The 27,250-nt window shown below is 30.3% G+C and overlaps 1 protein-coding gene across 2 annotated transcripts in view; it reads right to left on the reverse strand.

Annotated features, from left to right (window-relative positions):
- Positions 1–22,821, reverse strand: part of LOC132950216 (ankyrin repeat and death domain-containing protein 1A-like) — a 101,117-nt gene extending 78,296 nt beyond the window's left edge. The window contains exon 1 of one of the 2 annotated variants that reach the window (XM_061021530.1): positions 22,305–22,821. The gene's annotated coding sequence lies outside the window, so the exon portion shown is untranslated. Of the gene's footprint in view, positions 1–12,893; positions 14,808–22,304 lie in introns of those variants that run through there. The other variant, XM_061021531.1, reaches the window with a different exon arrangement.
- Positions 22,822–27,250: the final 4,429 nt, after the last annotated feature.

Here is a 27,250-nt window from a genome sequence, read left to right on the forward strand (position 1 = left end):
GGTACACGTTTGGAAAACAGTATTTTTAAATTCTAAATTTTACACGTTCTTCACGGCTCTCCTAACTTAAACTGACGGCTAACTTTTAGCCAACTTTCACGTTAACAAATAACGTTTCATTCCTGCTATACTCATAACCAAAATACAGATACAGTGTTCAACATCAATTGTGAACTGTACGAAATACAGTGTAATAAGACACAACAGTCAAAAATAAGCAGTACAAAAAAAGCCATATAATTTTTGTATTTTTAATTCGTGAACTCCGATATCATACAACTTGCAACTAAATTGTTTTTGTTGTTTGCAGACATAAATCCATGCGTCACGAATCTTATTCTTATCGCTTTAATTACAATTTTATTTGAAGTAATCCACAACATCCAAGTATGTCGTATTCCACTATAACTTCTACTGACAAGATCTCAATTTTTTTTTTTAAAACCCTCAAAATTATATATTTAACTAAAATGGATTATTGAAAAAATAAACTTAATATGTACCTAAATAACTAATAATCTCTCGATGGAAGCCTTCAGAACCAGCCCTACTGTCAGCATTCCATGCTATGCTGGAGAACTCCCCCTCAATCTACTCAGATAAAAAGAGCTCCCAAATTACGGAATTAAAAGAAAAAGCACTCCAAACCACATTCAACCAACAAATAGAACGTTGCCAATAAAAAATTATTCACCACCCATACACGACATCTTCTTCAAACTAATAAATAACCTCAAGATACACACATCTGTCAAAAACAAAATCACATGTTCAAACCACCCCACTTGGCTTTGGCAAATCAAAATATCAATACCGAACTTCTACAACGAAGCAAACACGACACAAATCCTAACATTATCACCTCAAAATTGTATGAAATTATACAAGTCCAAGACCCATACTTCACCAAAATATATACGGATGCATCAAAATCCACTCATGGTGTCGGTTTTGCAATCTCCCAAAACAACATCACACTCCTTCACAAACTTCCACCTGAAACCAGTATATTCTCAGCTGAAACTCAAGCCATTTATGAAGCAACCATATTAGCCAAGAAGATCACCTCAAACCACACTTTAATTTTAAGCGATTCATTTAGCGCTCCAACAGCCCTCCAAACGAAATCACGCAAGATATCCAAAAAATACTGAAATCAACCTCAAAAAAATCGAACTTATGTGGGTGCCGTCACACATGGGAATAACTGGCAACGAAATATACTGCCAAAGCAGCTAACCTTGCTACCAGAATTATTATCCACCACCCAACAATTTCCGATCTACCGACCAATGACATCCAATCATCCATCAAACTCAAAATATATTCTAAATGGCAACATTTTTGGGATACTGTTTCTTCCACCAATAAACTTAAAATAACAAAAAAAGATACAAAGAAATGGAGCCCACCTTATCACCTTAACAGACGACAGGAAGTCGCAATCACAAGATGCAAAATCGGACACTCATTCCCAACTCACTCCTATCTCATCAACAAAAGTCCCCCACCTACTTGTGATGAATGCCACGCTGATCTCACTGTCCAACACATCATATTAGATTTCTCAAAATACCGTTACATAAGAAACCACCTGGGAATACCACTGAATATGGAAGAAGCACTAAATGAAAAAAATATCACTAAAATTATTACATTTCAAACCAATATTAACCTCAAAAATAAATTTTAACATTGTACAAATCTTGCTCCGTATTTTTAAGACCAATACAATTTGTAATTAATTTATTTTTTTTTCCTCTAACTTTACTTTTATCTCTTTTACACTAGGCCGGTAATGTTGAAGCCTTATTTCTAATAAAAAAAAATTAAAAAAAATTGTATACTGTATAGAGTGTAATGGATATTTATCTAATAACTGTTGAGGCTCAAATCATAAAGATAATTATAAAGATATAAATATAAGTATCATGTCTCTCGTATCAGGGACTAGTTAGGGTGGCTTGCACAAATTTGGACTGCTTGAAAACAATTTGGGCCGATAACTTATAAATATTTCTTTATTAGCTCAAAATTGTGCCGAATTTTCTGTTTCCCCAGAGCCAATTTTTATTACCAGTACGCCCCTACCTCGTGTAATACACATCCAATCTCGTCCTTATCCTACATTCAAAAATTCCATCGCACTTAATTTGGTGATTTTAACCCCCATACTCCCGAAAATGTAATAAACTAAGCAACATTGTTCTATTCGATATAAAATTCATTCATATAATGGAAAAAAATAATTCAGCAGTGAAAGGAATCTTTAAATGTATTGTATTTATTATGTATAATATACGTATGTATATTGTATAGTTACAACATGTTAAATTTCTTCAAATATCAGTGGACAGATATGAAGGGACTCCTTTGGACCATCAACAGTTGCTTCTCTGATAACACCGTCCTTTTCTAAATCGACCCCATTGACCCTAAAAAGCGCCATAAAAAGCTAAAGTGACGGACCATCGACTAGGTATTTAAAAAATAAAAACGAAAATGAAGTATCTTTGATTGTATTCCATAATACAATCAAGGGGTGGAACTTGAATCCAGAGTTGCTTTTCGGATGACGTGTTGAAATAACTGTGCTGTGGTGTATGATTATTGGTATCTGAATATTTTTTTTCTTGTACGATCTCAGGTTTATAAGATCCATCAAAATACTTATACATCGTCGAGCGCAAAATTCACATAATTTGTGATTTTTTTCATACTTCACGCAAATGGCATACTGAACAAAATAATAAGTAAAAAAAGAGGGAACGTCGGTAACCCCTCTGCTGTACAATTATATAGGTGTCGATTGTAAGTCGTCATTAAGTAAGCCATTGTAATGTACATATGTGTTGCATTTGAATTCTATGGTAAATCATTTCATACTAAAAACGATTCTGAGTGAAGACGGTTTGTCAGCCAAGTATATTTTATGATTAATATTTTATTTTGCTATCTATTTTTTTTCTTTGCCATTATTTTTTAGTTATTTTATTATTGGTAATATGGTAGGACGAATATTAATTTTACCGAAAACATTGAATGTATTAGGTATATTATTTTTATTACCTTTGAGTCAATATACCTTAGAATGATGTGAACAGGTTCGTAGTATAAAATATAGGCAATTGCTTAAAATTAATCAAAATGTTTTGAAAATGACATTGTGTATATAACATACGCATACGTAAAAGTTTCAAGCACCCACAGTTAATATTTTTATCAAAATGTATAACCACTAGATGAGATTTTCTATCAGAAACCACCCTCAAAGTTGAACATCGAAGCATCTGCTTATCTCAATCTTGCTCTGATTTTAAAATGATGACAGACAAAAAATAATATCATTATAAAATCAATACATTCATTGCTCCGCTCGGAATCTAAAATACGAAAAAAAATTACCTTTTATAATAAGTTGGACGACGATTCTTCTAGCCGTAAAAAAAACGTCAAACAACAATAGCGATTCCAATGATAACGACTAAGGTATTTTTGGAAAATATTCGAACAAATACAATACTATTACATACACATCGATCTCGGCACGTGTGTTGAAATGACAAGTTGTGACGCAAAAAAATTTGTCTTATAACAAACCAGCTCCTCTCCAGCTGCAATATCGGCATGTCGATGCACTTGGATCGAGGAAATAATATATTATACTGTTTGTATATACCCACCTATGTTACGTGATGATAATATAATACATCCGCTTATTACGATGGCGTATATAACAATATTCCGGATACTGCAACGATGATTCCCAGCCATGTACTTGGTCGGATTTATATCTCACGTGCAGTACCTACATGTTTTTGTCATCTGCAGGAAGTTTGGATATAACTATATTATATCCGATTCTCTGGGTCCCTTGAAGATCGTTATAAGCGGATTCTACTGTGCCGTTATTGTTTTTTTGATATTAAATAACGATAGAACATTTCCGCATTATTTTTATCTCGTGCACACATATTCCCTTATAGGTATATTTTCTCACTATTATAATGTACGTATCTCGGCTGTGTATATAGGGTGTAACAGGAAGATCTGACAAATGAAATAACTTTTGTTCTATAATCGATATTTGTTTATATATAATTTATTCACTTGCTCGCTATCGTATGGTTAAAACAATATTATTTTTGTATTTTTATATTGAAAACGGCAAATTTATAAATCTGGTTTTTAGAAAACTTTTGACTGTAAAAACATTTATCTAAAACAAGCGGTTTATTTTTATGATTTTTTAAAATGTCAAACATTTGATGTAGGTAAGACTCATTAATTTTAAAAGTAATAACTTTTTAAAAAAAATATTTAGATTTTAACGAGTACATTTTATTACATTATAGTATATTTTATTACAAAAAAAATAATATAAAAGTTTAACTTCATGACTTGAATAAATGTTTTTACTTTCAACATTTCGGATTCAAATATCGGATTTAAATTTTTTTTATTTATAATATTAAAAAATAAAAAACGTTGTAGGTACGTGCGTAGAGCGATCATCTATAAATGATAAAAAAAACAAAAACAAAATATTGATTAGAACAACAGTTATTTATAATAATTTGTCTGGTCTTCCCGTTACACCCTGTGTACAATCATAAAATATGGTTCCATTATTTATGACCTGGGGCGCCGGCCGTGTCGCTTACGCCGTATTATTATTGTATTGTATATTAGGCGTACGAGCGAGGCGACACGTTTTAATGCGAACATCGAACGGCTTCGTAAAACGTCGTTAAATAAGTTCACACAAGCTTTCGATGGAAATTATAATATGCACATACGATTGAGTTATGATACCACCGGTGTACAAACCCTTTGTTTTCCGAGATTTAGTGTTACAGTCTCGGGTACAACCACCGCGCCGTGTCGGTTTATTAAATTCATTTTCCTGTTTTCCCGTTTTAACGGCGTGCGCATATAGGACCGATCGAACGTCGACCGTGCGGCAATATATTGTTATCAAATAAAATTGTTATCGTTCTAATAATATTATTGCAAATATCGAATCACCCTATATGCAGTATAATATTATTATTTGTATTATTATTCCCTGTGGACGCGTAGACTCGACAGCGCGGCGGTGCGATATCGACAACGTGTACGATCTATTTATCCATAAAAATCTATGTCCAGTAGTAATTACAGGGTTTCGACATTAGTGCACAGTAAAAAATATCCCGAAAAAAAACTAGTTTTTTTAAATTTATTTAATTTTACAATTTTATTACCATCATAATAATATTATATTATACAAGACACAAGTACCCACATTGTATTATAGGTACTTCCAACAAAAAAATCAACCGAGTGAGAGGCAGTGTGAACCACCCGCGCCCACTCTATAATATGCCCCTGAAACTCAATAAAATAACAACGATATGAAAACAATATCGGACGTGATTATAACAATAATACTGTACATAAGTGAAGCAATGTTTTTTACGTAACGTATTAAATTTCAATGTTCCAAACCGATCGCAAAAAATGTCACATATATCATGATAATATAATGTGCAGGATATAGTTATTATTATATGAATTTTGAAAATAAATGTTTGACGTTGTCATCATTATGACGCCGAATAGAAACTGAGATCTAGTGAGTGTTAACTTTCTTTTATGTATAACATATCGTTTCGGAAGACTGATGGCGTGACATGATGCGTTACACATCAAGAAATCTCATAATATTTAATGTAAAAGTAATATTCAGTCAAAAGTTTTACTTCGTAATAATGATAATAATAATAAATTTCCACCACATGTATTAGTCGGTATAATATTCTTAATTAATAGTTATGTTAATTAAAATATTGTGTATTTGTTAAGGCAAAAATGTTTAAGATACATTATACATTTATACAACTACTGCGCATAAAATCAGTTCAAGAACGAAAATCCAAACTAATTCCACAGTTCAAAAGTTAAAAAAAAAATTGATACATTTACATTTAAAAAATTATTTTAATTAATTATTTAATAATGATGAAAAATATTTTGTTTTGTGAACCGTTCGTTAGCGACTCAAAAGGTCCCAAATAGCCCACTCGATAATTATATCTATGATTCATAAAATAATGTCAAACGGCTGAAGATAAACTAAACTAATCAATTTAAAACAATATAATATATTATATATAATATATATGGTATAAAACCTCACGTTAGTTGGTGAAATGAATTCCTACAAGAATCGTATAAATACTAACAAAGAAACCTAAATATATATTATTATAAATATTATACAGGTATTATGTTATGATATTATTTACCCAATTGCTAAAAAGTATTTAGCTATCGTATATAGGGGTGAATGTAATTTTCACCGAAAATAATGACAAAAAAAAAAAAAAAAACGTTTTTATAATATTATACGACACGTCCAAAAATTAATTTAGATATTTTCCACCACGACCAATAAATAATTATATTTTACAATTTTCACCACACATAGTTTAAATAGATATTTCATATAATCTTGTAATGTTTTTTATTTGATTGCATTATACACGCAAAAGATGAGTATGATGTTGGGAAAACTATCTGTCATCCTCTAGCTTAAAATCAAAAGATACTCTTGACACTTGCACTTTATGTGAGGGATACCAGTTTACCATGCAGGACCTATCAAATTATAGAGGCTGCCAAATCCACTAGGACCTCCAGCGTCGTCGTCTACTTTTAGAAAAAAACCAACCCCCCAATGTAAATCACTAATTTCATCAAACTATCCATAACACTCATATCCAAACTCATCGCTCATACTCACAAAGTATTGATAATAATCACACGTACAGACAACACCAGTATGACACATTTTCTCTAGATTTTAATATTTTAATGCTAAACAAATTTTTTAACATAATTTAGATCAATGGTCACTCCCTTTGATTAATTGTTTTCCCCTTAACTACGAAATTCATACAACTCGCAAAAATAATACTTAATAATACACACACAAACAATCATTTTTAATTATTTTCTCATCCTTCTTTTTGAATTCATATAATGGCCTAAGCCTTTCGAATATATTAGCTGCACTATAGAGAAATGTCTATGAAGTGCTGTCGGTGGGCACCTTCTTCAACGAGACAATTTCGCCATACTACATTAATTGTCATGCTCATTGTACAGATATTGTATAGAACATATCATAACAAATGTAAATTTCAAAATAAAAAATAATATTATAATTAACTTCAAAACTTACTGAAACACAAATTTAACCCCCCAAAAAATTTAACCAATTTGCGCCTATGCAACCAATTATGTACCTACTGTGTAAAAACTCGAAATGATGATTAGAAATTTATTGAAGAATAACAATGAAAAAATGTACACACAACGTGAGTATTATTAAGTTACTCACAGATTTTTAGGAGGAATTCGGGTGGGAAGCAGATGTACGCAATGGTTAAGCATAATATTATAATATACATACCTATAATATTATACTTTTGCGAATATTTGAATTTAATACCGCGAGCGTTTTACGCCTCTTGTGTGATTTCCGAGTACATTTTTTTTTCATTTGACAGAAAGTATGGGATATTTCAAAAGTTCTCAGGTCTGAAAAGTTTTGAAAAAAAAAATAACTTAAAATTATTACTTTGCTAAGTGCAGGTATATCGTTGCCACGTAAATACATCACTTTCGTGTATATAGGAAGCGCCGCAGTATACCGTGTTTCCGGTGGCTCAAGTCGAGTGTGGTCCCGGCTGGCGCACGAGTGCAAAAAAAAAAGAAAAAAAGGAGAAAAAATGTCTAAACCGTTTGGGGGCACAAATCTTAAACTACTCCGTGAACAATAGTAGAGTCGAACACGCGTTTGTTATAGTATATATACCTATACATCCTATATAATAATCATTGTATACACTTTTCGTGATCTGAACATTTTGCGCAATAATAGACACACACTCACACACACACACACACACACACACACATGCAGGGTTTAAACGCGTTTTTATCTTCACTCCAAGTAATAGTTCTCCCGTTTATATTATGTTCAAACAATATACGTGGTAGGTACACAATAGTCGTGAGTACACACACGCAGCGTGTACGGTGAGAATAAATATATAATCGTCGGTCTCTATCGTTTTTCTAACTTTTTTCTGTTTGTTGTCGAACTGGTTATAATATTATTGTATTGCTGAAATTTCGAGACCAATAATTTACGTCCATCGTCTCCCGTCACCACGCTGCTGCAGTAATGTGTATTATACATCATTTTGGCCAAAATAAATGTCTCGCGTTCGTTTTTTGACGTCGTCTCAAAGATCGGTGCGCTTTAGATCTCGTCGATAAATTCAGTTGCTTATTATAAACAAGATAACGGCGCACCGCACGTTCCTGTGGTATATAATATTATGCAACCGAACTTTTCGAATCAAGCCGATGGATTATAATATTAATATGGTTTTCCTCGAGTGGCACGCACAAAAAAAGCACAATCGGTGTAATGTTACTACACAAGGAACGGTGATCCATGGATTGGTAGGTTTGTATTACACGTAATTTTTTCAGCGACCACCAGTACATCGTTTTGTCTTCTAATATTATGTTGATAGGTTCAATGTTGGCTAGGACTGGGAGCCATTGGGTTCCATAGTAAATATTCACATTTGAAAAACAATGTTACGCGTATATTGTTTTATATTTTTTCACACACACACACCAAATGCACACGCACACACTCACACACACACACACACATTTGTGTTTCACATCATGAAAACCTAGTGGTGTCCGAGGTAAGCATCGTCGTTTAAAGGTACCGGCCGCGGCCCATTCAATATCCTGTAAAAGGGGCCGATATAGTCTATCTTCTGCCCCGGGGCCCTTTCCCATCTAGCTACGCCATTTCAGAGTACGCAAACGGGTTTCTCCGCTGATAATACCAATATAATTTGTCATGATAATAATATTATGATATAGTACGTTCTTATTTATAAATAATTATCGATCAAATACCTACAAGATATGGGTGTGCGAGTGACGTTCGCGTTAATATTACGTCACTTGCACGTGAGTATAATATTATATTATACTAGGTATAGAGTCTGTACCGAACAGAAAATATTTTAATTTCGATCCGAAAAACCGACCGATTTGTTGATCATCCCCCCCGTCGCTGCTGCTGGGCCGATATAGCGTTATACATAATGTTGACACCATATAAATCTCACGCGTCCGTTTGCAGACGTCGTCTCGAAGATCGAAGCGTTATAGACTCCGTCGATAAATAAAATTATCAGTTATCACAAACAGTAATAGCGCATCGCACCACGTTCTTATAAACACATCCAAACTTTCGATGACCTACGATACGGTTTTCCTCGAGTGGCAAACACAAAATAAGCGTTTGAAAAAGTTTTCCGGTGAGTCATTAGAAGCGGAACTTTTACTCCGAAAAAGGTCTTCGATCTATCACGATACGTTCAGGGTAAACGAGTCTGCCCAGTGTGCGCAAACGGGTCTCTCGGGCCGCCAATAATATTATTGTAAATTCCAATGATAATATAATATAGGTATAGTGCGTTATATTTTATAAATTATAATCGAATACCCACGCGATATTGGACACCGTCGTGTGCAAGTGACGTTCGCGTTAATATTACGTCACGTACACGTGACTCTATATATACACCGAGCAGACATTTTAATTTTGGTCAAAACTCCCGACCGATTTATTGATCGATTGATTTATTGTTGTAGCCATGGCCCATGACTTACTTTTCGTTTTCGAATAGTACCGGAAAAAATACTATATAACTAGTGAATATACATTCAATATCGATTTGATGGGTGTTTACAGTAGACCCAGCATAGACGACATTAAAATACAAATAAATATGATATTTGGTTTGACTTCATTGGTTCTACGTACAATATGTGTTTGAATACTACCTTGATTACAATGTATTGTAATATTTATAACATTATTTATCTATAATATTATTACGATGTGCTAGAAATAATTTTCTTGAATTCAATACACTTTTTAAGTTAGATTTAAGATGAAACTATTGGTATAAAATAAGAGAAGAAAGTCGAAACAAATTTTACGAAAATAATAATGAACTAAATATTAATGTTTGTATTTTGCTCTATAAATAAATTGTGAACTATAAAGTACAGGTAATAGATTTTTATTTTTATTAACCGTGTTTTACTTTTTTGTTTTGAAACTTTGTAAAATGATCACTGTCCGACGACAGATTTTAAAATGTATGGTGAGATAATATTATTTAAATTTTCGCTATTGCGTGTGTGTTTGAATAATAATTCGGAATGCGTATTGGCCGTCGTAAAGTACTCAAACGATTCAAATACGTTTTCCAAATAACATTTTTCATATAATATTTTATAATATTCTATAATTTGGGTGGGTATACTCGGGATACGAAAAAAAAAGTATTCTTTACGAGTCTGTATTATAATAGTGAACGTATTTATATTCTCGACTAGACAACGTGAAGCAAAAATAAGTAGGCCCATGTGTGCAGTTGAACGTAATATTAACATCTAGTGTGTCATTTCTACGAACAGTGCGTGTATACTTATATACCTATGAAATAGAGAAATGGAAACATTGGAAACGAATTCAACGTTCGATGCACGAGGATAATAAAGCACACGGATATACCATCGGACTATAACATAATATTATATACAATATGTACACTTGCACAGCTTAACTGTGCAATGATAATAAAATGAAGAAAAGACTCAAATCCAATTTATTATATAAAAAAATATAAAAAAAAGTTAAATAAATACACTAGCCTATGACAGATAGATTTGACGACCAAATATGACCGTTCTCGTTCTTGATCTTGACTTAATCGGTATCTATCTATGTCGAAACGTTAAATTCGTTTTGAACACATTACCATTTTACCCGGATAAATTTGAAACGATAATATTATTATACATCCGACCGTTTTCACCATCCGACAAGACTGCAATTGAACGGGTCAATTTTTCGAGAGTTAAAAACTAACCAATCTTGATTCGTCGGTTCCATTGTTTTCCCGCCCGCACTGATCATTATACGTCACAAGAACCCACGGTTTTGAGGTCTTCTTTGTTTGTGCAAAGTGAACTGTCATTTTTTTTTCAAATGTATTTTTCATGAGAGTAATTTATTATAAACTATTGTTCGAATAAATTAATTCCAAAAAATAAAGTTTTAAGAAAATGTTTATAAAGTTCAATTTAAATTAATTGTATTTTGGTTTTTGTTTTTTTTAAGATAAACTACTTGTTTGAATTTTCGTCGACATGCAACTAATAATATCAAACATATTATATTTCATTAATATACAGTTGTAGTTTTCGTTTAATCTGCCCACTGGATAATTCGGACCTCAGCATATTACGTACATAATTCTTAGGACCTAATGACATATCTACGAAATAAGCTTATTTTCGCTTATTCCTGACTAAAACCTCACTGCCCGGTTCATCCAGAAAATATGTGATTTATACTTTATAATTATATAAATACATAATAATACGTATAATGAAATCTTACGAAGATGGTGGAACATTTAAATGGTAATCAATAAGTATGAGTATAGTTTTGTTTTTGATTTATCATACTATTTTATATTATTATATAAATTGTATAACTATAAAATACTAAATTAAAGTCAAATCTAGTATACTCAATTTATAACATAATATATAATATATTTGATATATGTAATAATATGTATGTACAAATAAAATGTATTCGAAGATTATAAACCTACTTCCAAGTTTGAAACGGTACTTTCTTCATTTTAGATTTAAGCGAATAATCTAGGCATCTATTGGTATTCAAATTATGTGATTTGTACTTGTGTAAGTATTCTTCATATACATAGAAGGTATGTTCAAAAAGTTTGAAAATTCACCCTCGGTAGACTGGAGATTAGGCACATACATAATATGTGTAACAATATGTATCTACAATAGTGCTTTGAAAAGGTTGGTTTTGGAATTTTCAATCAGAAACTTTTTGCATTATTTTACAACTGTTAATAAATTAACTTTAGTACTTATTTCATAGTCGTAGTATAATTTTATGTTAATAAAACTATTTAATTGTATTATAGTAAAAAAAAAATATAGACATTTTTCGAAATATGTTGTTAATTATAATATTATATTATAATTTTCTTGTATAGTTTGTAATTATATTGTATTTTATTATACCTGAAAATATGATTTAATAATTTATTTAACAAATTCCTTTTTTTAACGTTGACGGTTTAGAAACTCTCTATAAACACACTAATGTGTACACTGTGTATTAGTTATTTTCTTTATTTGGACGCGAATGGCTCACCAATGTTTTGAAATTCATATAAAATAATTCATAACACAATAATATGCAACATGTGTATTCAACACTGGTAGAAATTACATGCTCCTTGTTCTAAGTACCAATTGACCTTATGATTAAATACTAAAGAGTAATTTTTGATAAAACAAACATAATATTATTATTGACTAATATTTCTACGAATGGAGTTATTTCTATGAAGTTATTCTAAAAACCGTTATCTATTACGTTTTATATTATTAAACGTATTATATTCAATTGAATATTTCTTTACCTTTAAAAAATGTCTTTAGTGCAAATAAATGTAATAAATATTAAGTATATTTTGTGTAGTGAAATAAAATAACGAAGAAGGTGATGAAAAGTCGGGGAAGTGCGGAATAAGGCGGCAAATTACAAACGACATGGACAATTAAGATGGCACGCTCATTGGTGCTTATATTACGTTATTCTTATTCTACTAATAATTATTATTAGTTAAATACAGAATTGAAAACAAGTTTTCGAGTGTAAAATATATGTGGTGTTCACTTACCTCGTATAGCTGTGAAAAGTACTCGTTGATCCTCGTTGGAATGTTGGAATGGATACATCTCTGATTGGTGTGGGTCGATACACGTTACTATTATTTTACGACTTAGATTACAATATCCTATACCAGTTATAAGCTCATATTTTGATTACACACTGTCGACTCTTTGTATTTGCGATATTTTATAAAGACAGAAAGGATTTGACAGCAAGAAAAGATTAGGAGTGCTTTAAATTATAATATTGATTAGTATTTTTTATATTATAATATGTGTTATTTGGAAACTGTATTTTCGTGACATATGTGTGTCTTTATAATTTTACAACTATTTGTTTGCTAATATCATGGATAATAATATTTTATTATGGTATTTATTCGCCTACATCAAGCAGCACTTGAATTGGAATTTGTTGTTTATTTTTATTTAATATTCATATAACACGCATTTCAGTTACTTATACATTTTAGGTCTAGTCTCTTAAGAGGAAAAGACATCGGCACATTGCATAAATATCTCCTGTCCTTTGCTTGAGATCTAAACTGCAAACATATTTTGGCAGCCCAACGCCTAGGAGCGACAATGAGTTGACAAGCACTGCTTGACGTACAGTTTGTGGAGATTTTTATAGGTTGAGATGCATTTTACGTGGTATTTATAATTTGGATTAGATCTTAGTGAATTAGAACGTAGCGTTTGGATGTGGATGCATTGATATCTTCCCTACATAGCTTAATATTATTGAAGGATCATTAGGTTTATATAGAGAATTGAAATAACAGTATTGTCATGGTAGTACGGTAAAGTGAATATATCAAAAGCGAACTCATACCTGGTGTTAGAACAAACGCAATAGTAAGTTAACTTCACGAAGAAATATTAATTTCGAGTTAATAAAAACTGGTCGGTGTTGTGTGGTCTCGCTGCGGGCGCCGTCGATGTGGTCATGTGTGTTGATCAGCGTGTTGCACCGTATGATTGTTGTGAGTAGCACTGTGTGTGGAATGAACGTTGATTGCTGTGGTGTGCCCACGTGTGTTCTGTTGTCTGTGCGTTGGGTTTATATAAGGAAGCTATTGTTTTATCCCCACTATATTGTTGTTACGTAACGTCAAAATTGATTGTTCGCGTTTGTTGTGTGAATTGCACACGCGCGCGCATTCATGTTGTGGTTTTGCACATTGTCGTTGTTTTTTTGGTAATGTTGGTACGATAAAGGTGTTTCGCATGTTAGGTGCTATCTTATTATTCTTTTCGCTCATAGTTTTAGCCATGAAGTCTAGTCTTCATGGTTTTGGCACTGATTTCTGGTTGTTTGACCGAATGTCGTACAGTGCGCATATGCGTACATTTTTATGTCGTATTTCGCATGTTATCATTGGTTTTTGGTAATATTTACACGAAGGAGGTGTTTCGTTAGGTCATGTGTTCATGTGTGCGATTGTTGTTTTTCCTTTGTGTAAAGTTTTAAAAATAGTTTTTGGCATTTAAGTGAATATTTTATTGGTGCGCATGCGTATAGGTATAAATATTGTATGCTGTTTTTTGTATTGGTGTTGCGTATAATGTTCTTTTATCTTTATTATTTCTTTACGTCCAAATGTTATGAGCATTTTTTAGTGTAAGTACGTCTCGTTATGTTAATGGCTTATTGTGGAGATGTGTTGTTTTTAAATGATAATATAATCGTTGGTAAACGTATGGTTACTTAATATTATTTTATATTTCATAATAAATTAATTACGTTTGAGTTTTAACACCCAAGTATGTTCGTTTTGATATATTCATTCTATACGTTTATTTAAGTATATACGAATATATTATTTATACATTACATTGTAATGCCTTTTATATTTTCTAAACCCTTAATAGGACGCCAAGCGCCACCACACGTGTCTTTTTTCCGTCTTACAAACGAACAACATAGCCAATTTGTTTTCAATGTAAAATATTATAATTCACATAAAATCGTAAATATCAATAAAACTTACATAATATATTTTTTTACCTTTAAATTTATAATACGTCAGTTCTCTGTAATATTGACACTAACAACAAAAAATTAGTTCTAAAGAACACAAATTTGATATGTTGTCAGTGGTATGAAAAACAATAACAATAAATATTATTATGGGGGTTTAGCATCTTACTAAAAAAAACCATATCCAATGTAAACATACAGTAATATCATACTTTGAAAATACTTACTACCTATTTTCAAACCATATTCTAAAAACTAAAACCATGAATGTGCAAAATATCACTATTTAAATCGTATTATTGCTTAAAACTAGATTAAAAAGTAAAATTGAAAAATACCCTCATCATAATAGATAAAATGTTCATAGCTGTTTAAGTTTAATAGCTGTTAATTGACTCTTACAAAACTAACGAAAACTAAATTATAACTGCTAAATGTTAATTTACAACGCTTCAAAATTTAAGATGAAGACTCATAAGGGTGAGACGTTCACTTAAAACTAAAAACTTGTATTATAGTATAATATTTCACTGGTTTTAATTTTTAGAATATGGTGGTAAAATAATACCTTCACAGTATACATATAGGTAATTACTTTATATTTAAATTTAAATATTGAATAATGTTTTTCAATTTTTAATAAGTTAATTTTTACTATAATTAATTAAACAAATATTGCATTAACCATACAACTATATTATAAAATGAAAGAATTAATAATTTAAAAGCAAATGTATATAGAGGTTAGTGTCCAGCGCCTTCCAGGTGATTTTTACCTTGTTATTTATTTTAAGAAAAATAAATGTTTATTGTCAATGATAAATTCGTTGAAACGGTTTTTTTTTTTGTTTTTGGTTAACAGCAAAGTTTTTCTTGGGGGAAACTTGAGTAAATATCATTCTACGTCCGTTGGGGCTTATAATAACTTTTCGGTACGTGCTTGAGTTTCTTATGAAGCATTTCAGGTTTTCTTTCTATTCTTTGCTCAGTTATCAACAAATCGCAATGTTCCGTCAGTGTAAAATATGTCACTACATTATGTGAGTATTATATTTTAACTGTCATAAAACTAAAAAAGGAAAAACCAATGTATGAAATAAATTATCTATAGTTGTATGTCCATATTTTAATATATTGTAGGAACGGAGTATTGTACACTATTTACTTCGAGAAATTATAACATCAAACCTACATAAAAAGCGAATATTTGCAAACATTTACATACGTACAATTAATATTGTACAATAATAAATTGAAGCCAAATATTAAATTTAACGTAACTTCAACAAAAACTAATTTGACTGAAATTTAAATTTACTAGTTATTACAAACTATAGTAAATTATGTTGTTGTTTTTCATATATGTAGTTCAATTTCTACTACTTAAATAATTAATAACCTACAAGGCTATATCACAAAAATGTTATCAAAATGAATTGACGAATTGACTTAGTTAATTATTATTTGGTCAAACAAACGCATAATTATTTTTTAAATATTGTACAATCTATATTACTAATACTACATGATATTAAATTGTTATGAATAATATTATATTAAGACATTTGAAGAAATATTAGTAAAATTATTTTATTGTAAAATAAATTATTGATTTGATTAATCAAAATGTGTACAAAAAAATACTAAGAAATAATAAAGGTATTTAAATTATCATTTTTTTTTTTTGCTCCCAGTGAATCTTTTGATTGCTAATTAAGATTGAAGGTTTGTTTAAACTTTTAGTTAGCTACAGTATTTTAAATATTAATTATTTACTACAGAAACACAATAATGTTTTGAGAAGTGAATTAAATATTCTCCATTAATGATATCTCATGGCTTTATGACAAACTTTGTTTTCTGTATGATTCAAATTTAATTACTACAATATGATAGTCAAAATAATTATAAATAATTTAAATATTATATATGTATTAAGTATAAGACACGAATTATGAGATTACAGAAAATATAGTGTATTAAATTAATATACAAGTGAATATTTCAACAAACATCACAAACTAAGTCACTGAAATCTATGCCCTAGATTCTTAAAAGTTAATATTTTATTTATATTTACAATTAAAAATTAAAAAACAGAATAAACAATAAAAATTGCTATTATTCAGTACAAAATGTTTTAAGAATTAAAAATCAATATTTTCAAAGAAACTCGCCTCCATTATTTTGTTACATAAATATTTCAATTTTATTTTTAAGTATTAAACAGAATTTAACATTTTATTTTGAGAAAATGAATGCAATAATGCATGACTAATAATAAATATATTATAATTTTTATATTATCACTTTTCATGTTTAAAAAATAACTATCTATTCTCGTAAATATATGTACAAAATATAGTGACTTTATTAGTTTAAAAAAATTAGTAATATAAAATTTTAGGAGGTAGTGAAAAAATGTTGATGAGCAGTATTTCTTCTCGATCAAAATAACTTTTGTTGGCAAAAATAAAAAATGAAAACATAAGTTACTAATTGACATTAAAAGCAACTGAAAACTACTCTTAAACTTTTGAACACAAGCTGTGTATAGTAATAATATATATGTGTGTGTACTGTAAGTAGTTATATCATAAGTATTAAAGTTTATATGTTCAACGAAATAAAAATACCTATATCAACTTTGAACGATATAACTTTTAAATAGGAAATTAAAAGCACATTTCTCTTGAATATTAATATTAGAAACAAAAATATTAAATACAAGTCATTATTAATATCTAGCCGGACATCAAATAAATTGTAATTATTAAACGTTTAAATACATTTTTTCATATATAATGCAAAAATCCAAGTAGGTTTTGATGAACATTATTACTTTTTTCCATAAAATAATCAAATTATTTATCTATATGTATATAGATAGTATATTGTATAAGACGAAAACTTAAAAGTTGTATGGTGTATGTTAGATTAAATTGTTATTCATTCGGTTTTTCTGGATGGTGAGTTGCATACCATTTTTATAACAATATCGGAAAAATAGCAAAACGTTTTTTGCATATAAGCTAATAATATGAAACGTAATAATTAATTTCGAGTACACGAGGAAAGCTACTTTGTTACCTTTGTTTGGCCTTATAATTATTATAATAAAAACAAGATTTGACTATCTGTTACATCAAATTAATTGACAATATTTGTAAGTCACTCCCGAAGTTCACTGCTGGCCAAGCGCATCTTTTAAAAATAATGATAATATATATTAATAATAGTAATAATAATAATATTGAGAAAATACATAAATGATTTAACAATAATATCACGATTGTTTATGTGAAAAGAATATATTATTTTCATTTTTCTTCTTATTTATTCAAAACCTAATGAGTTATGACATGAAAGTCATTACATTATAACGTACAAATAATCTTCAAATTTACAAATCATAAAAAATCTTGTTGTACCTACACAAGTAACACTAGTAAAACTTGGGGAATTTAATATTTCATTTTGTGGTTTGTATTATCTTTCAATATTATTATTGTGTTTGATAACCGGGAATAATATGCACATATTGTGCTAAATTGCCTATACAACGCGCCGTGTTACAAAATGATAAATCATAATAAAAAAATAATTTTGTAATTTATTCTTAATAATAAAATTCATAAGCCGCGGCGGCCCGAATCCTATAAAAATAAATAAGTTATTATAATGCTACAAAATAATCTAACCATAATTATTTTTTATTTCAAAACAACACTGTTAACGTAATATGTATCATAAAATGTGCATTTAAGTTTTTAGTACCTATCTATATACGAATAAATCTTTTTTATATAAGTTTTAAAGTAATGAAAAAATACATACGTGTTTGTATAACAAAGTAGTAAAAATGCTTAACACTTGAAGAAAAATAACTCGAAAGATTTTATTTTATTTTTATATGAGTATTATACAACTTCTGATTTAAAATTTTAAACTAAAACAATATATATTTCAATTATTTGAATTGAAACAATCTTAAGTAATTCATTCAAATGAACTTAAACTTCTTAAATCGTTTCGTGATTATTTTTATTCACTCGATGAATTTTGAACACAATTAATCTTGATTAATATGCTTTTTAAAAACCAATTAAACTATTCAATTCATTATCTAAATTGAATCATACATTTAAAATGCCAAAAGCAGAGGTACAAATATATTACCTATGAACTTTGTGTTTGATATTTGGTCCCGAGATTCTACACAATTGATTTAACTTACAGAGTAAGAAAAAAAATTAAAATAATCTTGACGTCTTTAATCCTAATGGTATCTTATTGTCATATACATATTATATAATATTTAAAAAATGGTAAGTAATATGGGTATTGGGTAATAATGTAATATTATATGATTGGTTGTAATTTACGAAAAAAATCAATTGTAAATCTTTCAATGATTTAACCAATAACTAATTATATTTTTAATAATAAAAATTATGAATATGGTTAATAATTATTAATTTGGAAACCACACATTGGATAAATAAAAAAAAGTTTTGCTTTCAACAATTTTTGTTTTTTTTTTTTTTTTGTAAATTCAGTTACGATAAATTCTTTTTAGTCGATTTAGCCATCAATTTAGAAATGTTTAAGAGTATATGCACGAGTCGCTTATGAATAATGACATTGTATTGTATGTTTATCTTTTACTCTTATATACTTTTAAACATCAAAAGACTAACATAATACATTTTTTTACCTCATGATATATTATTTTAATTAAAAAAGTTAATTGCTTAAAAACTATAACATTATCATTAAACAAGTTATATTACACTGAAGGGTGATTCATCTAGCATTGGTCGCCCTTATTCTAACATACATAATGAATTTATTTAAATGCTGAGTTTTGGAATTTTTACGTATACTCAAAATAAACTTCTAAATAACTGCACTATTGAAGAAATAAAATGGTTGAGCATGCTTGCTGAATCATCCTGAATAATTATTACAAATGTCTCATTTTAATATATTATAATATATAATACAACCTCTAACATAAGAGTCACTGCTGGTAAAGGAGCAGATGGTATTTTCTGATATTAAATGTACCACTGATGTATACATATTATTTAATCATTCCAATAAGATTTTTTTATTTATGTTTAACAAATTGATAAAACTGGCAAAAATGTTTAATACTCTACGGTCAAAGCATTTCAACCTATAATAAAATATATAAAACTGCTTATTAGGATCTAAAAGTTACTATTCATACGATTTTTACTCACATAATACGTATTTTTATTAGGTTTAGTGATTAAAACTGTGATTAATACCTAGTAATTAGTGTGTACAGAAATTAAATTCTTTTGCTAAAATTCATTTGTTTTCGCACTTTTATTCGTCGTTTGTATATAAACTTCAAAGTAATTAAAGTGTCGTATCGGTAGAAAGTGATATTTTATTTATGAATGTTTTTATGTACCTCTATATAGTGGACAGTCGTGAGTAATTTAAAACCGTTCACTATTGAAAAAAACAATTTTAATCATCTTTAAAAAATATCTGTTATTCTTTTGTTATTGTTCATTGTACAATGTCATACGCGCACTGAGCTCGCTCGTGTTGTGTTATACGTTCAATAGACAACTCACAACTAATAATTTCCAATTTTCATAATTCGAATGTTTTTGTAAATTTTTACTGTGCAATTTACACATTATTATATCATATTTATGAATCGTATGAAAACATAAAAGATAAATTAATTTTTATTACCTAGTTTCGATTGTATGTCCTTATAATTAATGAGAAGTTCATTTTAAAATAAAATAGGCCCAGTCTGTAGTAGTATACACATCCACAGTGGATGGTACACTCATATTTAAGAGTGTCCATTATTAAGAGGTTACGACATCTATATTACATGTATATTTCTTGACGGGGAATTTAATGACGTCCAATATTAATAATGTATCCATTTTTTTTAGAGGTTTCACTGTTGTAGTGATTGGTGGACAATTTTTTCAAATTTCTGCTAGAATATCTGACTGTAAATTATTTGTTCACTTAATACGCATTCATGGATGTCATCCAGAACGAAATTCATAAATCCTAATATTTATCTTTTAGTTTATGTGCATTTGTTAATGGTATGATACTACACTGAGCGTCCCAAAAATATTACTATCGTGAGTTAAAAAACCATATAGGTACGATAATAGCATACATTTTTCGTTTTTATTTAGTAATTTTTATTTTAGGATTTTGCAATTTTACATTTTTATCTAATCCCTGCTTAGAATAAACTGTACACTTTAATTTCAATGTTACTTCTCTTATAACCTTTTGTAGCTCAGATATCCTATTTAATCTCGGGTTTCCTTTTTAATAAAATGTAGTTATATGTAGGTACAATGTAGATACATACCACGTAGGCCCATTTCATTTTTTAATAAGCATTAAGCATAACTTCTTTCTTTCAAAAATTGTATAAATATTATTGTATGATAATTTTCTTTTTCCAGTTTAGTATCTCGTTAATTTTAAACACTAATCAAGGTTATTATAACTATATAATAGTAATTTACTATAAAATATAACTATAAAATGAGTTCCCTAATATTTTCATTAATACTATATTTTTAAAAAAAAAACTGAAAACCTTGTTTTGATTTCGTTTATTAATAAATACAATCTATAAATACGAAAAAGAATGATAGTTATTGATTTTTATATAAAAATATCAGAGTTGCATCATGTAAAAATTCTTCTAATGACTATTTAAATATTCGTAATAAGGTGGATTTGTACTAATGTTAACCATTTGCTAACATTATGTCTGACTGTTGAGTGTAAATACAACGAAACGACTAAAATATTTCGTAAATTGTTCATATGCTATTTCATTTTATTGGATATTTTTTAACATTTTATTTTAAAACGTACCTACAATATATCCGATATGGAAACTGAACGTTCCTCCGATTATAGTTATAGTATTATCTATTGTTCGCGCACCCCATTCAAATTCCGCTTGTATATCAATTAGTCGTAACAAATTATAAAACTCCATACTTTTATTTTTTTAGACGTCCTGCAGACTACAAAAAAAAACCCAACGGTCTGGGTGATTGATGCGCGCATATCAATCACATTTCTTTCCGTTTACCATAAATGTGCAGTGATTAATTCCGTTTGAAAAAACCAGCCAGCAAGACTGCTTATAAACGGGTGGCAACAAGTCCGCACAATATAATAATAGTAATAACAACGAAGGTGTAGTCTCGGTCGTATGGCGCCCAAACGGCGTTAAGTACATCATTTCAACAAACAAATTGTTGATAACGGTCTTTGTTTGTGCAACGCCGTCATACTTCCGTGCGTTTGAACAATCGACCAGACGAGATGCGTCGCACGTGTTTCCGTATGGTGTAAAATATAAAAAAAATTGTGTATACAAATAATCACTCACTTGGGTCGGGCGGCGATCCTGGTGTCCGTCGACAGCGCGATGACGACGATGTGAGTCCTGCTCGGTTTTATATGTGTTTACAACAATAATATTATTTATTATTATCCCGGTCGGCGCTCGGTGGTTGAGCTGTTATTACTCTGCAATCACGTTCACGGCGTATGTCTGAAACCGGGTGAGTCGATGACGAGAACACACACTGTCGTCGGATATCGTGTTATTACAACAACAATAAATTATTATTACTATTAACGTCGACAACGGGCTCGGATCATTGTTGCACACGAGTATGCGTCCTGCAGCGGTCGCTCCGAAAGTGCAGGCTTATGGTATTTTTTTACATTAAAGAAAAAATTGTTTCTAAATTTAATTCCCTCGCGAATTATAATAATATTATGATGACGTGCCTCGTCCGTCGGTCACGCGCGTATATACGAAATTATACCGAAATTTCGCGGACCGGGGATGGATATTGACGGACATGTATGACGGCGGTGGCGGTGACGACTGCGGTGGATATTCGTCACGGGCACACTGGTGGTGTGCGCCGAGCATTCGCGTGCCCCCACACCCACCCTCTATGGGTGGTGGGTGGATGTCTCGTGCGCTGGTGCCGACTATGCTATCAGCGAACTCTATTAAACGGCGGGAGAGCGACGAAGACAGTCGTCGACGATAATGTCGGTTTGGTCGGGAGGAGGGGTGGTTCGGGGGCGAGCAAATGGCATAGGTGAGGGGTTGGCGTTGGGGGTCGGAGACGTCGGAAGGCAATGGTTTCACGCGTGGGATATACATATAGGCGTGCAACGGAACGTTTTACGTCCGGTTTTTTTTTTTTGCCCCGCGATCGGCACCGTGTGGCCACATGATACCTCGCAGTGAAAGCGATGAAAAAAAAATAATGTTTTTCAAACCGTTTTCGATTTTGGTGTGACAACAATAATATTACGAACATTCAACACCCTTCGGCGAGCGACCACTCTTTGGTATCGAGTCTTTGGGCCTGATATATAACCGAAGACTACAAATCCCACCTCTGCTGGCAGCTAGACAAACATATCCCCAGCTTAATTTATTAATATTATTAGCAAATATTGACACTTCACACAAAGCCAATGGCCCTTAGATCCGATACTTCAATGTACGTTCAATAAAAATAAATAAACACATCGGCTGGCCTATAATAATGAATTTACGTCGTTATGATAATATTAACAAATAAAAATATGTAGTTCAGGCTAGGTACTCGTGAAATTTAAATTTTCCACAACGAATAATAATATTTCCGTAATATCGTTTTATTATTAAGACTAATCGAAATCTAATATTATTATGGTATGTGTTATAGTTATACGTAAGTCACTCATTATTTCGTAAGCTACAGTTAACGAATTTAAAAACATTATTTTTACATAATTTGAAATTACGGAAAACATTTTAAAAAAAATTTTTTTTTAATTTTTTACTCTTTTGAATCACAGCATACATTTATAATTTGATATTTTGATAAATGCAATGAATACAAATCAAATAACGAGCGATTAATTAAAAGTATTTAAAATTTAGTTGAGGATGCTACTCTCGAGAGTGGACCAATATTTTTCACAGTGATTCTCTCCACTCAGTTCGTCTAAACTATTTAGCCACTTATAACTAAAATAGTAACTACTGGGTTAAATTTCTTATACATCATAATCCTCAGAAAACGAAATGAAAAAAATCAGTGTTATTTAATGTTATATTTTAGTAACCACCTTCCATTATGTAAAAATAATAATATGTTCGAAATCGATTATAGTAATAATGATATAGTGTCTTATAGTTGTATTCTAGTTACTAGAAATATACACAGAACAAAAAAATATAGAGGAATATTAATAGTAATTGCCGAGGTAAAACCCCGTATTGTGTTATGTCAAACAATACCTATTCACCCTTTACAACTACCTAGCAGGAGCCAATGCGTAGTTGTCGTGAATTCCGTGTCGAAAGCGTAAACAAATTGTAGTCAGGTGTTGTGTTCTTCGTTTAACTTATCGCGTTATTATTTAAACAACTGTGGAAAACGTCCCCGAAAAGCGTGTGGTCTGCTTAGTCAATTTCTTTCCTTACGTCTAAAAATACGTCAGAAACACGAGGGATATTGTACCTACCTACCTATTTACAACCATGCGATTTTCGTATTTTGGCCTTTCCGGCGAACGGCGAACTTCGTTGTCAGCACGAAAATACGTTGAAAAAAAAAAACGAGGAATTTTTCTTACCGAATTTACAAACCTATACATAAGGTACGGATGCACAAAGTAAAGTAAAACATACATAATATAATATGTTATGTTTAAAACTTTACCACGAGTAGTCGGTTTTTACACTTCGAAGTTTTCTCTCGTCGCAATGTTATTCTCATATTATTTTGTACAATAGTCTGAAATATTACTACCTATAGTTTAAAAACCAGAACACACAATTTAAAGGATAATAAAAAAATTCTATGCATGCGTTTATAATAATAATACCCATATGGCCATATTATATTAGTATGCCTATTTTATTATCGTCCTGCGTTTTGTCTAGTATTTTTTTTCTCTAGTCGCTTCACAATAAAATATTATATTTTATACATAATAATAGTGCGCATGTGTAATAAACATATTATTATTATATTATTTTCTCATTTGAAAAGATGAAGTCATAAAAATTCAGTTTTAATATATTATTTAAAATTGTTTTTGTTGTTGTCGGACTTACAATTCATGTTCAAAGTCGGGATGGCACATTATATTATATCATCACTTGATTGTTGTGCTGTTTTTTCCTGTACTGCAAATGAGTCATATTACAATATAATGATCGATACAGATTTTTCCGGAAAACACTATTATAGGGTTTGATTACATTATGTAAGCAAAATTGTATACGTATTGCCCTGATATCCCACTGCTTATTTTACGGAATCCGTTGTAGTCGGATTAACCAGTATTTTGCAATAAATTACCAGTGTCCCACGCGGTACTTCCATACTACTTTATCCAGTTGGTAATTTATTTTTATTATGTCTGAGACCAGAGGCGATACGTTCATTAGGAAAACGATTTTAGTGACAGCGACTTTATTATGGCATGCAGTCGATTGATAATGTTACTTTTCGATATAACAAGATTAATATTTAAACAAGAAGATCGAATGAAAGGCAATACTTTCTCCCAACTAGAAAATGTAAGAATTATTGACTCGCTTTCGCACAGTCAAAACATAGATTTAACCACCGTAAACTGATAGTCTTGTCTATGAATAATACAACTATTGGTAAGCTTATAAAAAATTGACTTTTCACGTTTAGCTCCTGCAGCGTTTTTAAAAAAAAAAAAAAATATTAAGGCTGTTAACAATGATTATATTATTATCAAGTCAGCATCATAAATTTGCCAGTAAATGAAAGTAAAACAAAAATCAATAAATTAAAAAACAAAATCGTACCTACGTAGTGTAAATGAAAAAATAAAAACGATTTTAGATTATTGTGCCAATTCGTAGTTGATTTTTTTTATGACCCAGAGTTCAACTGTTTGTGATTTATGTAGGTAGGTTTATGACTCTATGGTAGCCCACATAGTTGGAGTTATTAATTAAATAAACCAGACCATGAACATTAATATAAAAATGCATACGCTAACAGTGTAAATATAAAATTATTTTCAATGATTGTATAGTATCGCACAATCTCACTTTTACAGGATATCCATTATGTATATAATAAAATATTATATAGCATATACCCAAACCCATCGGCTTACACGGAGTTTCTTTTTCTGAAATGCCTTATATTATATGGATTTTAATGCAAGAGGATTCCGGTTTATTCTTAAATTTTTCGAATCGAAATTCCGATGACATGGAACATACATCTTTTTTCTCATTTCAGTATCAGCTGCTGGTTACCTACCTGACTAGGATTCGGCCGATTAACTTTATAATAAAAATCAATCGAAATACTTAACAGCTAGATAAAAAATTATTAAACCCAAAATTAATATCGCCAAAAATACAATTTAACATTGGTTTTCGAGGCTTATCGCACCGAACGTGTGACAACAAGGCCAGACATAATATTACTATTATTATATACTTTGTGTTGTAAAGCATTTTAATTATAAACGATTTACGCGCCGCCACTGCAAAGTGCCCGTTCGGGGAGGGGGGGATACATCTGACCTAGTGGTAAACAAACGCCGGTGTGCATTAACCAAAACGTGACAATAATAAAATCATAATAAATTAAGAGCATTGCAATAAATAAAACGTACAAAATAATAGAAGTATCTGCCCTTTTCTAACCAGCTAGTGAAGTTTTCCAATAGTCGCAGCTGAAGTTTTTCTTTTTCAACTTGTATGTTGGATTTCATGTGTAGCGCGTTGTACTTGACATTTGTACGACGATGATTTTGGATTGTTTGGAGTAGTCCATATTATTATTATTAGTCCATATTACTCGTCGGAACTCGGAATCACTACCAATCATGGATAAAGCCTACCCCCACACTGTTTTTCGCATTGTGTTTTACAAAAAAAAAAGCCATGTTTCACCTAATTTAACCATTATATTATATGTAATCAATGTTACACACTTAACTTAAGTTAGAAGTTACGGTAATAAAATTACTATTTAAGTAGTTTGATGGTAATTTAATTACATTTTACTGTATGTAGGTAAGTAATTTATACGTATTTCAAGTTATTTTTTCGTAGTAAAATATACTAAAATTACTAAATTACTCGTTATACCTACTTTACTTTCATTATTACATTTTAAGAACCAATTGATAATATTATTTGTAAATAGTATAATATCATATAGTAAGATTATCAGACAGTAACATTTATGTAATCGCAATTTGACAAAAAAAGTTTATTTTAAATTAGTAATTTGAAAAATACATTGTTATTTA

The sequence above is a fragment of the Metopolophium dirhodum genome, chromosome 8 (assembly GCF_019925205.1).
Source record: "Metopolophium dirhodum isolate CAU chromosome 8, ASM1992520v1, whole genome shotgun sequence".
NCBI classification, from domain to species: domain Eukaryota; kingdom Metazoa; phylum Arthropoda; class Insecta; order Hemiptera; family Aphididae; genus Metopolophium; species Metopolophium dirhodum.